This window comes from Ctenocephalides felis, unplaced genomic scaffold, assembly GCF_003426905.1.
Source record: "Ctenocephalides felis isolate EL2017-DRISC unplaced genomic scaffold, ASM342690v1 CF-g0.4_SCAFFOLD_00845, whole genome shotgun sequence".
NCBI classification, from domain to species: Eukaryota; Metazoa; Arthropoda; class Insecta; order Siphonaptera; family Pulicidae; genus Ctenocephalides; species Ctenocephalides felis.
The window spans coordinates 35,436,336-35,453,821 of NW_020536999.1; the positions used below are offsets into that span (position 1 = coordinate 35,436,336).

At 28.7% G+C, this 17,486-nt stretch overlaps 1 protein-coding gene across 1 annotated transcript in view; it reads right to left on the reverse strand.

Moving 5' to 3' along the window:
• The window catches only part of LOC113375830 (hemicentin-2-like), a 378,080-nt gene that overhangs the window by 24,268 nt on the left and 336,326 nt on the right, over positions 1-17,486 (reverse strand). The window lies entirely within an intron of this gene.

Below are 17,486 nucleotides of genomic sequence, written 5' to 3' on the forward strand. Positions count from 1 at the left end.
TAAATACTTGTATATTGACACCCTAAAAGTTGTCTCAAAACCTACATATGGTGATTACACCGTACCATATGAAGGTTTTGAGACAACTTTTAGGGTGTCAATATACAAGTATTTACAGACTTACAGCTGGATATCTTGAATTCCGAGATACTTACCTAATTTAAGCTTAAATGACCGGACTATATATACTATTCAATGCAAAAATTGTTATAAAAACTTTATTTTAAGAAGATATTCAATGAAGAACTTAATATGATTATTCTAGTTCAATTCTTACCTTTATGACGAAGAAGTTCACTTCCTTGGTTATTTTGTGATTCCAAATGTCTTGATATGTTTATCAATTCCACATAGTTTTTACGTGCGTGCACAAATCATGCTTTTTATAATATTTATATATATATATATATATATATATATATATATTTGTATACAAAGTACATGTACACTATAAAATGAAACATGCCTTTACTTCAGTGCGTGTTTGCAAAAAGCCATCAGTGAAAAAGTTTTATAACCCTTATAAAGTACTTCTCGGCATGTTCTAACACATGTAACAAGCTCTTGACTTCATTTTTGTTTTATGTTTTTTGATTGTATATTTTATAAAGTCACTCTGCACAATTTGAAAGAGATATATAGTAGTTCTACTCGATTAATGCAATGTGAAGTAGTGTTATATATTTTAATTAGATATGAAATTTTCAATCGAGTATCGAAATATATGAAATTTTGTTGTCTTTTAGATTAAAAAGAAATACAAAATGTGAGAATACTTACTAAAAAATTGATTTCACTCATCCAACAATAATGTTTTTATATTTAAATAAACACAGCATAAGTTTTTCTGTTCACACAAATTATTGATAATCATTATTATTGTTTTATTTTATTATAATATTTATTTATTTAATCATTTTTCTAATATTTTTTTCTTCCGTTTTAATGTTCAATACAATCACTTTCGACTTATAGATTATGATATAATTTGATCGTTCAAAGTCGCAATGTATAAAAAAAAATTAACTGTTGTTATATAGCAGCAGCAAAGTTATAAATTTGTTGATATACTACTTGGTGGCAAAATAGTGAATATTTTGCAAAAACATACATTATAAATACCACTAATTTTAAATATTAGTATAAAATATAAACAAATTACAACAGTTTACTTTGAAGAGAAAATCCCATTTAGAAGACTTATAAAAACATTATTCCTCACGATGAAATAGTTCGAGTACCTCTTGGAATCTTGTCTCTAGATAATCACATACTATCTAATTACACAAAATACTATTGTCTAATAATGTGTAATAGTGAAACATTTAATTTTGATATATTCGTCGTTCATATGACCAATGTACCATAAACCCTATTTGACTTATGCATACGAGGCAAAGTTCTGAGTTAATTAAATGCATGGATACGTCATCGGTTAGTGTCCGGCGTCGGACAGATTAATATATATTATACATCCTAGGCATAATTTAATTCCGACAAGCATATAGTACAAGACACACATGACATAGTAAACAGAAAATGCTGAACTGATATCTAATTTTATTGAGAGTTCTGCTAATGTACTGCAAATCAGAGGAGTGAAGGAAAAAACCTGATAAAAAAAATTTAATTTGAATTTTGAGTATTATTACCAATTTACCAAAGCATAGATGTAAATTATTCTTTCACTGCTTCATGATTTGTTCTATCAAATTTTCAAATGCAATTTATTCACTAATAATAACAGCAAATTACTATTCCAAAACCTTATTACATTAAATTTGTGATCATCGAACGCTTCATGTATAAATAATGAAATAAATCCTATCAAATAACGAATATGAGTTGATAAACTTTGCACCTAATTAATATATTTGTATGATATGCAAGAAATGGTAAGACTCTGTTTATACAAACCAACAATATATAAATGATAAAACCTAATTACCTACACAAATATTTCTATCTGTCCTTAATTCAATATCCGTTTGTTTTCTAATACTATATTATATAATAATCTCTTCATCATATCTGATGTCCTAAATAAATTATTATTTGCCGTATTCACTAATTCCTATTTTTTGCGTATACTAACTATAGCATGATGAATAATACAGATTATTCATAAATTCTTGATGAGAGCACGATATCGTATATCGAACAGAATGCGATTACGAAAAAAAATTATATTTGTTCGGAGTTATCGTAGAAATCAATCTATATAAACATAGCCAAATCGGCTTTATAAAAATTTTCCATTTGCACAGTTGAATCAATCGACTCGAGAAAATGGTAGATAAAAAAAAGAAATATATTTTAACAATTTAAATAACAACATAAAAACATATAGGTATGTGTAACCAATTGGATTATATAATTATTTCAGGCTATACATTTTTTGAACAATCGAATAAGAAAGTTTTACACAATTCAATCAATAAACATGTAGCTATAGCAATAAGAATTTAACCAGCAATACTATTGTATTTCTTTGAAATATGTTCTTTATCGCTAAGTACATTTAGAGAACTTTTTATGGAAAACTTTGTTCTACGAGCGACTACGATGTCGCAGCTCTTAGGTTCAATATAATTGGACACCAAGGATATAAACAGAGAATAATAGCGTAGCAATTATTCTGCAAAAAAGGATTCGAATAATCGCCTTATCTCCGTAGAGAATTGCGGCTTACGAATACAACATCGCTACAGTTGCAATAAAAATATATGAAACAATCCACTACACTATGGTAATAATCTACCAAACGAGAATTTCAAATACACAACGGAATACCAATATATTATTTTCCATTTTTTATCCAGTCCAGAGAATTGTACCGATAAATCACATATGCGCGCTTGTTTGTCGATTCCACTATTCATTATATGCTAATTTTGTATGTGTATAAAATTAAATTTTGGTTTGTTTTTCAAATGAATCGCGTACTGTATCTGCATTCACATTGCGCCCAGATAATTCTTTTAATTGTACGTAACGCATTTTTATAATTACCACACATTATTCTAAATGCGGATAATGAGTTGAACAGAAATAATGAACAATTAAAACGGACGTAAAATTAAATAAAATCATCACAATCGATGCGTTATAAATAAAATTTGCTTTATTTTTTCCCGGTGTGTATCTCATGATTTTTAAATACTCTCACTCATAATTAAAAATAAAATATAAAAAGAGCTTGATTAGCAAACTTCTTACAGACTTGTTTTTGCAGCTCATTTATATTACTTGCGCATGAATTAGTACTTTGGCGCCTTTTTGCATAGTAAAAATATCACGATTTCATAAGCATCGGACAGTGGATCAAAGAAATTATAAATAACAGAAAAAATCTAATCACGAAATAGGCATTGAGAAGTTTCAGTTCATTAGAAATATCTCTGGTAGCTTTAATTATAACATCATGGAAATTGGCTTATGTGAAGTGTGAAGTGTGCAAATTGGTATAATAACTGGGTGTATTTTCTACTAATTTATATCTTTTATACAATATATGCTAGGCTATGCTATTTCGAATGATATTTGATATAGTAAAAGCATTCACAAAGTTTAACACAGAAATTCATGATATTTATTTTATGAAGCTTATTTGAATTTGTAAATCAGTTCATGTGAAAACTAATGGTTTTCAGATCGAAAATTCACAATATATAACTAAATTGGAAATAACATTCGTAACAAATTGAAAATGTCAAATAATTCATTATAACGAGAAATATTTTTTAGAAAATAACTTTTTCTGTTAAAATTGACTAAATTATTTTGTCTGAATCAAATGCTACATAAATGATTCTATTTTAATTGTTTTCCATAATACAATTATTCAAGGGAACGTTTTCGCGACACTAATTCGCACCGCGGGAAGTTTAGTCCTGCCGTTTCCCTAATGACCGATAAAGCATTACCTACCGGCAACGGAGGGTGGTTTTAAGAAGTCTTCTTAAGGCAAACTTTTTGGGTTCAGTAAGCTCGAGGTTTTGGAAAATCCCAGAAAGAATGAGATACCGGGTATATTCATTACTTATTTTATATTCATAATGACCGTAAAGATAATCAGTCTATTACCCTTCTTTGTTTCGGTTTGAAATTGTTTCGGTCCAACTCAGAGGAAAAGGAATTTCCAAGTACGATAGGGAGAGCTTTGAAATTAAAACAAGTGGTTTTCTTGTTGTGTGTTTACTTGCTTGGATGTATAACTTTGCAAATACTTCAGCAGAGAGATCGATATTAAATTTCGAAGTAAAGTTTATATAGAGTTGAGATGAAGATAGAAAATTTTATGAATGTAACTCAGGAATTCTAATTATGTTGCTTCAGAATATATAGATTATTATTGCTTTTATTATAATTTCATTTGTTTCATTTTCTAGATATAATGATACATTTTATTAACTATGATATTGCATCAAAATATAGGTCAAATCCAGCAGCACTTATAAATATCTTCATGACTTCTCGCATTAGGTTATTTTATTTTCGTAACGATTCATTTTAAATACACGCAATATTTGTTTTCACAAAATAATTACTTTTTTTCTGCATATTGCAAATATCATGAATAATGTGCATTTTTGTCATTACGTCTCATATGCGTCTCATGTACATGTATTTTACATGAGGATTAAAAATTAATGAGAAACAATATTCATAAATAATATATATTAACAATGAGTTTCATTGCGTAAAAATCTATTATTTTTTAATTTCTTACGCAAATCTTACTTTATATTATTTTGCATCAATTTGTTCATTCATTTACGTTGAATGTTCAATTTATATTTTCCTTAATTAAACCTTGTTTATTTTTCTCATTTTTATAATAAAACCCTCGTTCTATGCTTTCATTTCGTTATGAATTTAGTTTTTTTGCTGGTCGTGAGATCAGTCGAGCGTTTAAAAATCTTTTGAAAACGTTGGCAGAGTTAAAAAGGCAATGCATTTAATATGATGGAAATACGCAAAACTCATTCAATTCCAAATGTTGCGGAAGGAGAAAAGCGTTAGCTGCAAACAACCGCCTTGTCATGTGTTAAAATGTTTCAGTTCAGAAAACAGCTATGGACTTTAGTTGTACTTACCTAAACTGCATTTTGTATAAATTAATAACAAAGAAGAAATGAAAGACTTGAGAGTAATTATAAAAAATCCGAAACCCTCGACTGTATACAGAGTATAATCAACGGAATTAATGAACGAAACACGTAATTTTTTTTAGGCTTGAAATTTACTGTATATGACAGGATTATTACTAAAATTTTCAATCGAAATAATATGTTCTCTCAACGCGTTTGACATCTTTGTTATTATAAGTATCGCATATAATCATATAAAGTACTTAAACTTTCACTTACATCACAAAAATTATTAATTCAACTCCACATTTTTATAACTTTTTTTATGGAATTTATATATGAAATACGTTTCATAGTGAGATTATATTTCATACATAATTATTCAGATACCAACAACCAAACTATTTTAACATGCAAAACATTATTTCAATATCATTCAGAGACATACACTACATTTTTTTTTCAATATAGCTTTTTTGGCGTCACGCATTTGTAATAAATTGTGTGTTATCATATATAGAATATCATAACTGAACTTTTGTTAAGAATATAATTATTTTGAAAATCAAGAGCATGAGATTAAATTACTTAATAAAAGCTTCTGAGAGAATCACAAGCATTTTGGAGATTTTAGAAAAAGGTTCAATAAAAATTCAAGAATTCAACTTGACGATTTGATTATAGCCTCTAACGCCAGTGTTGTAAATTGACTTTCAACACCAGCATGAAGTCAAAAACTTGATGTAAACACAGTTCGAAAATATTAATAAAAATGAGAATCGACAATTTTTTATACATGTAGTTTCTACAGCAATCGGAACTATTATGTGTTCTGAAAGCTGTACTGAACACTGTTTGTTACTAGGCCGTTGTTGTTGATGGGCAATCTATTGATTGTCCTCACTCTATCTGAGGTATAGTTGTAATTTTTATACTGAACACTATTAGAAGACAATCCCTCGGTCGTCATTTTAATATGGGTATTGCAGCAATGCCGGATTAAGACATATTTTTACTTCTCTCATTATAAGTGAAAACCCTTGTCACTACTGCTTAAAGTTTATACAAAAACCGACATTTCAGAAAACCGGTTTTCGAATTTTAATTTTACTAAAAAACCGGTTTTAACCAGTTTTCGAATTTTATATAGAAAATAATTTTTTGTTTTTTTTAATTTTTTAAAATTAATATATACCCTGGTATAAAAATCGTAATTAATATATACCGATTTTGTCATATTGCTATAAAATAAAAACTAGTGGGGTGGGTGGCATCGTGCCTTAAGGCAAATTGCTGGAACTTCCCGTACCGTAACGAAATGTTCGAGGAATAATGAATGTTTTCAAATAGATTATTAAAAATTAATATTGTAACATTGTCTAATATTTATAAGAATTATATAAACTGAATTGCAGAGTTGAAATTATTTGTTTAAAGTATATTAGAACTATAGTCAGAATTAAAAATAAAATCTGAATTATTTTCGATATACAAAAAATTAAAAAAAAAAAAAAAAAAAAAAAAAAAAAAAAAAAAAAAAAAATGGTACAAAATTTTTTTTTCCAAAATCAATTATTTTGTTAAGACAAGCAGAAAGTTCTTTGAATCAATTGAATCGGACGCTTAGTTCTCTCAAAAACTGCCATTTTTTGTACATTTAGCTCTGTATCTCCGAAATGGCTGGGCCTGCCTTTGCGAAAAACTAATAACCCTTTCTCCCAATCATTACTAATGGAATGTTTTTTAGATAATTCAAATCGGATGCTCCGTTCTCTCAAAAACTCGATTTCTATTTTCTGCACTCTTTGCTCCTTATCTCCGTAACTGCTGGACCTGTCTTTGCCAAAAACTAATCAGCTCTTCTCCTTATTAATAGGAATCGAATGTTTTTTAAACCATTCAAATCGGTTGATCCGTACGCCCGAAAACGTGGACGAAAATTTGTATCCATACATACATACACACACACACACACACACACACACACACACACACACACACATCCATTTTTTCTGAGGTATGCCAAAACGTTCAGAAACCTTCAAAACGTCGAGAAATGTAAAAATTTTCAATTCCGATTTTCGGCCCATTACAATAACTTACCCTACGGGAAGTTAACTAGTATTCGGAAGGGTCTAAAAATTCAGTGGCGATTTATTAAAGTCATAATGTACTATTTGAAGATAAGTCAAATCAGAGAAACTTTGATTTTTACCCGAAAAATTTCCCAATGTCACAATGTCTCCGCCCCATTGCGAGAATTCTCGATTTTGTCAGATTGCTATGTGTTTTCTGGTAATATTAGAAATTCAAATAAAGCAGCTTAACAAAGAATGATGAAAGCTGCAAATCGCACATTAGCTAAAGATTTTATTAGAGCCAGGTTCAGCACAAGGGGTGTATATTTCGCCGCGTATGATAAACGTGCACTAAGCACGGACTTCAAAAGCAGCAAGTATTATTCTTCGTCCATTTTTCTCCTATCGAGAGCAAACGATCGAATTCTCGTAGCTCTTGCACTTTCTGTGAAGTGCTTTACGATGACTGTAACGCTGCACGCTGCCGATCGCTCGTTAAAACAACAGTAAAAATAAAGGAGGTAAAATAGCACAAAAGTTTCTAAAACGAACGGTCAGCAAGGAATAGTAAACCCGGCAAGGATTGATAGGTCTAACAAAGCTTTAACACACCTGCCGTAAAAGTTTAAATATTTCTGAAACGAGATCAACCATTACTATTTCATTCTCTGCTACCTTTATAGACAAAAAATCTAGTAAATGATTTATACACCTAATTATATAGTTGTTTAATTATTTTATTATTCTCAATACGTTACAACATTATAATAGTATTCCTAGATATTACAAAAAAAATTATGTAACGCTCTTTGCACATAATATATATATATATATATATATATATATACTAGTTGACCTGGCAAACGTTGTTTTGCTAAGTAAGGTATATTCTAAACAATTTCTAGAGAATCAAAAATATTAATACTTTAAGTGTATATAAGGATGTGTTGTTTCAATGCTATATACAATGAGATATTATAGGAACAATAAACCCCATTAGTTTGTCTATATTATGTCAATACAATCAAACTTGAAGTTTGATACACTTTCTATATATAGTAAACATGGTATAATCCAATCCAAGTCTTTTTTGGTTTTTCGACTTATTGATTACGTTTCAAGTTTTTCAGATTCTTTTTGGATTCTGGATTTAGTGTATAATTGTAAATAATACTACTAAACTTATACAAAATTTGCAAATTCCTGCGAAGAGAAATAAAAAATAATTAAGTATTTCTTCTTAGAGCTGCTTTTTGAAAAGTTTCAAGTAATATTCGATGAATTAAAGTTAATTTAATTTAAAATATATATGTAGAGCAGGGCGAGGCACAGAAGTCCAAATTGACTGTGAGCAAATATAATTGTTATGGTTTTCACAATATAGTTTATATCACAACAAATAACAAATTTCAAACGAATAATTATCTGACTATGTTCAGTAAAACTGCCTTCTACTTTATCACTGTAGAAATGTGCTTTTTATGTCTTTCAAAAATTTGTTATCTAGACTTTTTTACCCTAAAGACGGGGTAACTCGAAACGGCCAGGTGGCAAACAGGTTTAAAGTCTTATTTTAATTTTAAAAGATTTTACAGAATGATTACATTTTTAACTAATGCTAAAAAACTACCAATGGAAGAAAATACTTTTATTGTGGATTTTTAAAGATTACCGTTTATTTCCCGATAGCAAAGCCGTAAGAATCAAGGTTATAGCTGGTTATACATCTTTTTTCCTCTACTTCCAAATATTTTTGTTAAACAATGCTTAACTTTACTGGTTTTTGACACATCGGTGATGGACCTTTTTAACCTCGAACCTTCATATATTACTATCTTATTCTTCGATAAATTCTGGGAAATTATAAGTGGGAAAATGTTATTCGACAAAATAACCATTTGATCGATACCAAATTTAGGTTCTGAATTTAAATAACATAAATTAAAAATAATATAACTTAGAAAATGTTTTATATATACCAATGAGTATATAATTATACAAATGAGATCTTTCCGAGCACCGGGTTTGAGAAAAATATGCCAAAAAGTGCATTTTTATATTAACATTTAAAAAATGTTGATGTTTTGAGTTTCTAGTAACACTTGCGGACCGTTTAATAACGTTTTTGTGTATAAATAAAACTACAAACCAAACTACTTACTACAATTTATTCATAATTAAATAATATTCACGTAAAATTGAACATCATCTGTCAAAAACGTTTGACATTTCACGTATTAGCCAACGTCCATTGTTTTATTGAAATTACTCTCCTACAAAAAATTTCAAATGAAAAATGTAAAGTTTCTGCGCGATTTTGAAATAATATCTCGCCTTTCCGACAACCTACTGATTAGCACAAATTTTTTAAGACTAAAACTGTCGAAATCGGTTTAGCCGTTTTCGAGTTTTACTAAGACATTTGAAACAGAGCTTCATTTTTATATATAAAATTGAAGTAATTATGATAACCAACACTTGACAAAATTTTAAAATTGATTTGTATGGTTTGCCATACATTACATTATGCAAATAAGTGTAATATTACACGCCGACTGAATAAATATTTGAAATAACGCTCATGATTATTAAAATGTAATTTCGAATGGCAAAAATAATTATCTGTGGTGGAAATAATAACATTCTATGTAAATATTTGTATTTAAATTATTGTTGCGCATGTGAAATACAACTTTATAAAATGTGTAAGTAACTTATATATTTGACAATTTATTCGTTACATTTTCGCCAAAAAGAGATATATTTTATACAGATACATAACATTCTTCTCCTTAACTCTAACACACAAGTTTTCTGTTGTAAATCATAGAGCAAAAGTACTTTCTGATTGAAAAACTTCTGTATCGCGGTTGCGCACAATTTTCAATCTGCAGGTCGCAAGCCGGGCCGCACATATTTAGCGCGAGAAAGAAGATCTAAGGACGAGGAACCCACTCACAAATAATATTTATATTACGATGTAACATGAAATACTGGATACCGCAAAAGCTCACTTACAATAATAAATTCCATTCCTGGGAGATGTTATTTATATGTTTCTTGCATTTTTATTTCCTCGCGGCCCGACGGAGCTCGTGTGCCGCGCGGTTCTCGCTTTGTGCAGTGCAGCGGAGATGCCGCCTGCAAAGGCACACTGCTGATTCTTTGACATACAATTCAATATGAAATGTTATTTTATATAAGGCGAAAAAAGTAAGAAAGGCGGTAGAAGGTTTTTCTGTGATGAAATGGCAGCGACATGAAAACGCATTAGGATTACGTGAACGATTCCTTTGTGTATAACGATTTCATTCTGCAGGAAAAGCACTTTTAAGTAGAGGCAGATGACAAATTTAACTATATATTTAATAAACATGCATCGACATAATCATGATGACACGTTTTACATATTAGCATTGCCGGAGAAAACAATTTAATGAATAAACATTTTTTCAAATTTATATATATTAAAAACTACTATGTTATAAGCAATAAGTTAATTAAACCAGATTACATATCAAGTAAGTAATTAGTTAAATATTCCAAATCTAACCTTAATATCAAAATTCTTATAAATTGACTTTTAATGTTAGTACCTGCAAGTAAATGAAGGGTAAATATTGAGCAATAAAGGTTAGTAACAATTGTTGAATTGATCAGGAGAGATTTATTAATAAACATCTTTTCGATATAAATACAAACATCTTCATGTTGAGTAATTTATAACAATTTAGATTTTGAAATATATGTACCAACTTCAGAGTAGTAGGTATTTCAAATAAAGAATAAAAATATTTTATATAAAATTTATTTTTCCCAACGTTTCGACAAAAAATCTTTATATCTCTGTCAGTGGTAATTTAACTTGGAGCAGACCCAATGAATTTTTAACATATTTTTTAACAGCAACGCAATTTAAATAATTATTGAATGGATATTATATTACGTAATAATTGTTGCAAAAAATGACCTTTTGCGACAAACTATTACCGAGTTGTTTGCGATATGTATATGTATTTCTGTAGAAAGACAAGACAACAACCTTTTAAATAGGTTTAATTAGCTGTAAGGCTATTAAAAACAAAATATTGCATATATATTATTTGAGAAATATAAATAATTTACAAAATATTTCACTATTTTATTTAATGCATTGCTCTGAAGAATATAAAGAATATATATTTTTCTTAAATAAAATCTAAACTTTATGTACCAAAGTATTAAATTGGAATAATTTATTACCGCTGTTTATGTAAATTTAAGCAACCAAAGGACTAAAATTATATCTTTTTATCAAAATAATATTCTACACAACCTGCATTTGTATTCAAAACGATTTCGTGTAGCGTTAGTAATAACGCACCCGACAATAAGCACAGCCGGCTTATCTTGAAATATTAGCTCGCATATATTTCTTTGCGACTGATATTAAAGTGTTTTTTCTTTCTTGATAAAAGAAACTACACAAATATCGTATTATTTTCAGATATTATTAGTTCTGTAGAACGCATTATAAAGAAGGTGTTATGTTTCAGAATTCAAGATATTCAAACGACAATCTAGAATTAGCCATTTAATATCAAAATTGACCATACGTAAGTTTAGAATATAAGAATTTTGCGTAATGATTATTTAGTAATAAATTAAGTTGTTACTTAAGAATTGTTATATAAAAATATTCCTTTATAAAGTAAATAAAAACTAGGTGTTAGTGATAGTTTATATTGAGACAAAATGCATGAACTTAGCAATATTTGAAAATAATTGAATTGTTAAATCGAAAATATAGAACGGGCTATTGAATTACTATATTAATTTAGATATACAACCATAATTATTTATTGATTTCATAACAAACCGCTTATTTCAAATACATAACTATTTGCTACTGACATTTCTGTATTTATAGCCATCCTACACAAATATTTTATTTGCAAATAATTTTATGAATGATTAAACAAACAATGCAAACCAAATATAATTCGGGACTAGCGCTTTGTTATATCATATTTCGTAAATGCAAAGTCCAAACATTGTTTTAATAATACCCAACAAATATTGCAGAAAATATAGAACAGTTTATTGAATAATTACCTTGGGCACATAGGATGAGTAAACATTAAAGTAAAATTTGAAAATTTCGAATAATAATGTAAATTATTCAAAAACATCTCAGCAAGAATACTTTTACATTGTAGAATCCTCTAATTACATATAATATAAAGACTATTCGGAGATACTGTTTGAATCGTTATTAACAAATAAAGTAAAATATGTTTTTACTCATGCATCAAAAGTACAGACAATTTTCAACTACGCAGTTTATTACTGATTGCAAAAAGTAATAAATAATATCTAAATTGAATTATCCGACTTCGCTCTCTAAGGATTAAAAAACTTTTAAGTACCAAGTTGACATTTTTATGGACTTATCTCTCCCTCCTTGGACCAAAATAATCTAACCTTTACCTAATTTTATGAAGTTTGACAAATTACACCGAACACGCTTCAAATTAAACAGCATCGTGGAATATATCAAACTTCGACAAATATGAAAAGGTATTCGGATGCGAGAGAAACAAGAACTATCATCAACGTAACTGCTATCTCCGGCGATAATATTTAATATCGCGAACAATCGATATTTCATCTGATGTCGTGCAAATAAAGTGACACGTCAGATAAAGGAAAATTCCGATCACGAGGAAAGCGTATATGAAAACTTTTTCAAGCGCTAAAGTTTTCGGCACGACCGACCGCCGAAGATACAACAAACCGCGATCTAACGTCTTGCGCGGGTGTAAAATATAGAAACACGAAGTGGTAATACATATATGATGTCGTAATGGATGAAAAGTTAATAGATAAATATATTAATGTAAATATATATAAATAATGCATAATTTTATTATTAGTCTTCAGAACAGTTTTTGATCTATTGGAAGTTTTTATTATTGTAACAATACACAAATACGTAGCATACTCCCAAATTTTACATTTCTTATATATCAAATGTCATGAGAGAACATCTTCCGAAAAATAATATATCAAACAGAATGACCATATTTTATTTAGAATAATAATGTTAAGCCTTTCAAATTCATTATTATTATTTTATTAAAAATACATACTATCTCCCAGCAAAACTTCTTGACATTTTTGCCTGATTTTATAAATTTATTGTCGACTAATGAGTTGGTGTTAGTAATCAAAAATCGAATAATATGCTAATAGCCAGCTAACTATTAAAAAAAGTTGATTCTCATAGAAAATACTACTGCAATAAACCGGTTCAAATTATGATTATGATCACTTGTTGCTATTAGGTTGTCAAATATCTCCCTTCCGCCTTTTTGTATTATAAACCAAGAGCAAAAAAGCGGAAGGGAGATATTTGACAACCTAATATTTAAATTCATTCAATTGCTACAAATTCTAACACGATTAACTGAATAGATATGTAATATTCAATTATAATTTATATATTATATTATATTTATAATAAATTTCGTATCATACACATTTTTCAAATTGATTTATAATTGCAATAAATTCATATATAACTAATAAAACATTTATTAATTTTATTATTCCTTTAGTTATTTGGTAAGTTAGGGGACAAGATTTATAGCTAAAAAAATTGTAATAAGAACTATATAGAAGATATCTTTAAGAGCAACTATATATAAGTTATCTCATGTATGCCAAAGATGTTTCAATACTCAACAATTACTGTAATTTTCAATTTCAAGGTCAAGATACTATTTTATTAAAATCATATCACAATACGTAGGTATTGGTGAATAAATATTTAAATCACAGAAGTTATAATCTCACTTCTTGATTATTATCGTTAATATTACGACAAATAAAAATATTATGCATACTGAATTTTATTATTATTTCCCCAGTTCTATTTCTTACTAAAAATTTACACCTGCTATCACTTGATAGTACAACCCTATCTACTTAAGTTTTTTTTCGAAACTGAATATTTCTCGCGCAGACCCATACGTCACACTATTAAAGAACCATCCATCTTCTTTCAGTTTCGCTAGTTCGCGCCGAGTGTTCATCTTAGGTCTGCCGACGAATTCATATTGAAAAATAAAGTTTTCAACCATATAATTCCCTTGAGCTACTCGAGATTCACCAGCAAAACAAATACAAAAAAGAACCAATGGATATTTAAGTGAATTTTCATGAAACTTAAAAATTGACAAAGTAGGTACACTAAATAGACGAATTTTCTTTGAAAATACAACTTATGATATATGTTGTTTTTTAGGATATGAATCAAAATTTGCAGTTTCATGTCGAATTATAATTAGTGGTAAAAAATAAATTTCATTTTATTACTATTACACTACATATAAATTAGATGAATTTGTGTTTGTTTTATTTATGGTCAAAAGTGAAATACATACTTTTCAAAAGGTTTGCACTTCATTGACAAAGCTTTGATTTGTTACAAATTTTTACATTTCGTAACGGTTATGTCAAAACAACGTTCAATGTTAAATTGAAAATATTGAAGTATGAAGAAATCAAAGGAACCCAAACGTTTGTAATAACAATTTCAGTTTGTGTTTCAACCATACAATTTAATGTCAAACGTAAAAATGAGAACGCTCATCAAAAAGTTTCCATTTCTTAGTGAATTATTTAGTAAGCAAATATTATGTAAAACGTATTCATGCTGAAAAGATGAAAAATGGATCAATGATAACATCAAATTAAGTTCAATAGGTTATCCGCATAGGCGACAAGTGATTTTAATTATTTTATATTGTTCATCAACTAAAAGTTTTTACACATAGTTTGAAGATAATAGCAAATATATATACCAATAAAATAAAACCAAAATCGTTAACGCTTTTCAGTTTTATTTTTTTATTTTTTGTTCAAACTATCTCACGGATACACACTAGGCAAATATATATATATATATATATATATATATATATATATATATATACATATATATATGTATAATTCAGGAGATGAGCGTTAGCATAAATAAGGCTATGATTGATATCTTTCATGAAACGCGTTATGGCACTTGAAACGTATGCGCACCTATATTTTTCTTTTTCCGGCTTCGTTAGCACAACTATGTATGTTTGCAGGCAAACGAAACTTGCGTAAATCAAACAGACGGAAAACGAGAATTGCGTCTCCCGAAAAAAGAGCATAATAAAGCTATTCAACGCAATACACAATAGCACTTGTTTTCTGCAGAAATATAAACATAAATAACAGGCCTTGACTCGTCGACACTACTCTCTAAGCGTCTTTTCTCTTTCCCATGAACTTGACCCGAGGCAGAGCCCCCTTAACATCGATCATGCTTCTCATATATCTCCTTTTTCATAACATACAAAATGCGTGCCATGCTTTGAAGATGACATAAAGCTCGTGAAAGATACAAGAAAAAAACATCAACACGAAGAAAAAACGAATGCTACATGAGTGTGAAATAACTTTTCCGGAAAATGTATTTCCATTCATCGTTGCTTTGTTTTTCCACCCGTTGGAAATGTTCAATTGTATACATATTGTTTTGACATAATATGAGTAGTCAGTGCGAAATATAAAAATTTCGCCGGAGGGTATTGGCATAGATTTAGAATAAATAACAAAATTGAATACGATACACGCTGTAAAAAATTGAATATATTTTTTAATTAATGAGAATTTATTATTTTCATTTATGTATGTAAATTTTCAAAACATTTATTCTATAATAATATATAACTTGCTAATGTTTATTAAGACTATGAGCAATATTATAGCCTTTGAAATAAAAATTGTTTTTCATATTATAGTATTTTCACTGCAAATAATTAATTTGAAGAACATTACCCATTTACCTATATTATATTTATTATACTTGTCTTAGATGTAAATAATCTATAAATACGAATGTGTGTTAAATTAGTTATTTCATTAAAATTAAAATTGTTTATGGCCATAAATGTATTGTATATGACCTACCAAAAACATTAACTAATATATGAAAGTAGTGCAATTTATATCTTTGTGGGAACATATTTATAAATTTAAATGAACCATACAAAATAAACGATTGCGATATACCTACAAAACTGAGAAGATTATTCATGATATATAAAGTAGCGCCACAATACATCTCACGCACATTTTTAGACTATTCGTCTACATTCATTCAGGAAAAAAACATTCTGAAGGAATTTATATTGAAATTCCATCGTGAGTTGTATATGCATTAATTCAATAACGGGGTATGCATACAGTATTCGTCTACCAATATTAACCGCATTGTGCCTTCTATATTTTTCCTATATATTCGATAAAACTGGGTATTTTCTTCAATAGTCTATTGATGCAATCCTTCCGCTAGACATTGTATGTATACATCGATATGTTGGATTATTTTCTCTATTATAGAGATAGACACAATAGTTCTCAACTTATTAGTCATATAATAATATGATACAATGCGATTTATTTTTAAGAAGTATAACAAATAAATAATGTACAAATTCTAAGAGAAGAAAGAATGAAATCAAAGATATAATATTAATGAAATATACTCTCAAATGAGAATAACTAAGGAAAGAAAAATTATTGTAAAATTTATTTCATGTTGATTTCTAAATAAAATAATTGGATTCAGTTTTAGTATCTATAAGCTGTTGATATAATATCTTGCAATAGTGTCCCTCGAGGACAACCGATTGATTGGTTGACCATTCTCTTTGCTGGGAGATTATTATTAGATATTTCTATTAGTATAATAATGATTATGGATAGTACTGCTCGAGGGCAGGTCTGTGAGTTGAGTTAAACTTCAAATCGATAAACTATATACTCGATTCTAATAGTGTATATTGATATAATATGACGAATATTGTAGCAATGTTATGAAAATTTCAGCTCTGACTTGAAATCATACTTAGATCTACATTTTCGACTGATATATCTACTGCTCGATATTGATAACAAGCAGATACCAAAAGACCAATAAATACAAATATAGAAGTATGGAGGTGCTTTTAATATGAAAGCTTTATAAAATTCTAATCCACAACAGACGCTTCTATTTATAACCACAAAGTGTTGACGGATATTTTGGAGTGGAATTGAAAATAAAACAATTTAGAAAGCGTGCATCCTCTGTGCATCATTTCCTATTATAGTTGCATCATCATATTCAGTTTCGGCACAGGAACAAGTGCGAGCAGTGCATTTTTGCCTTCCTTATCCTCGAATGCGATTCAATTCCTCCGCACACTTATCTGGTACGGTCCAAAGCACTTCGCCTCATTGGCTA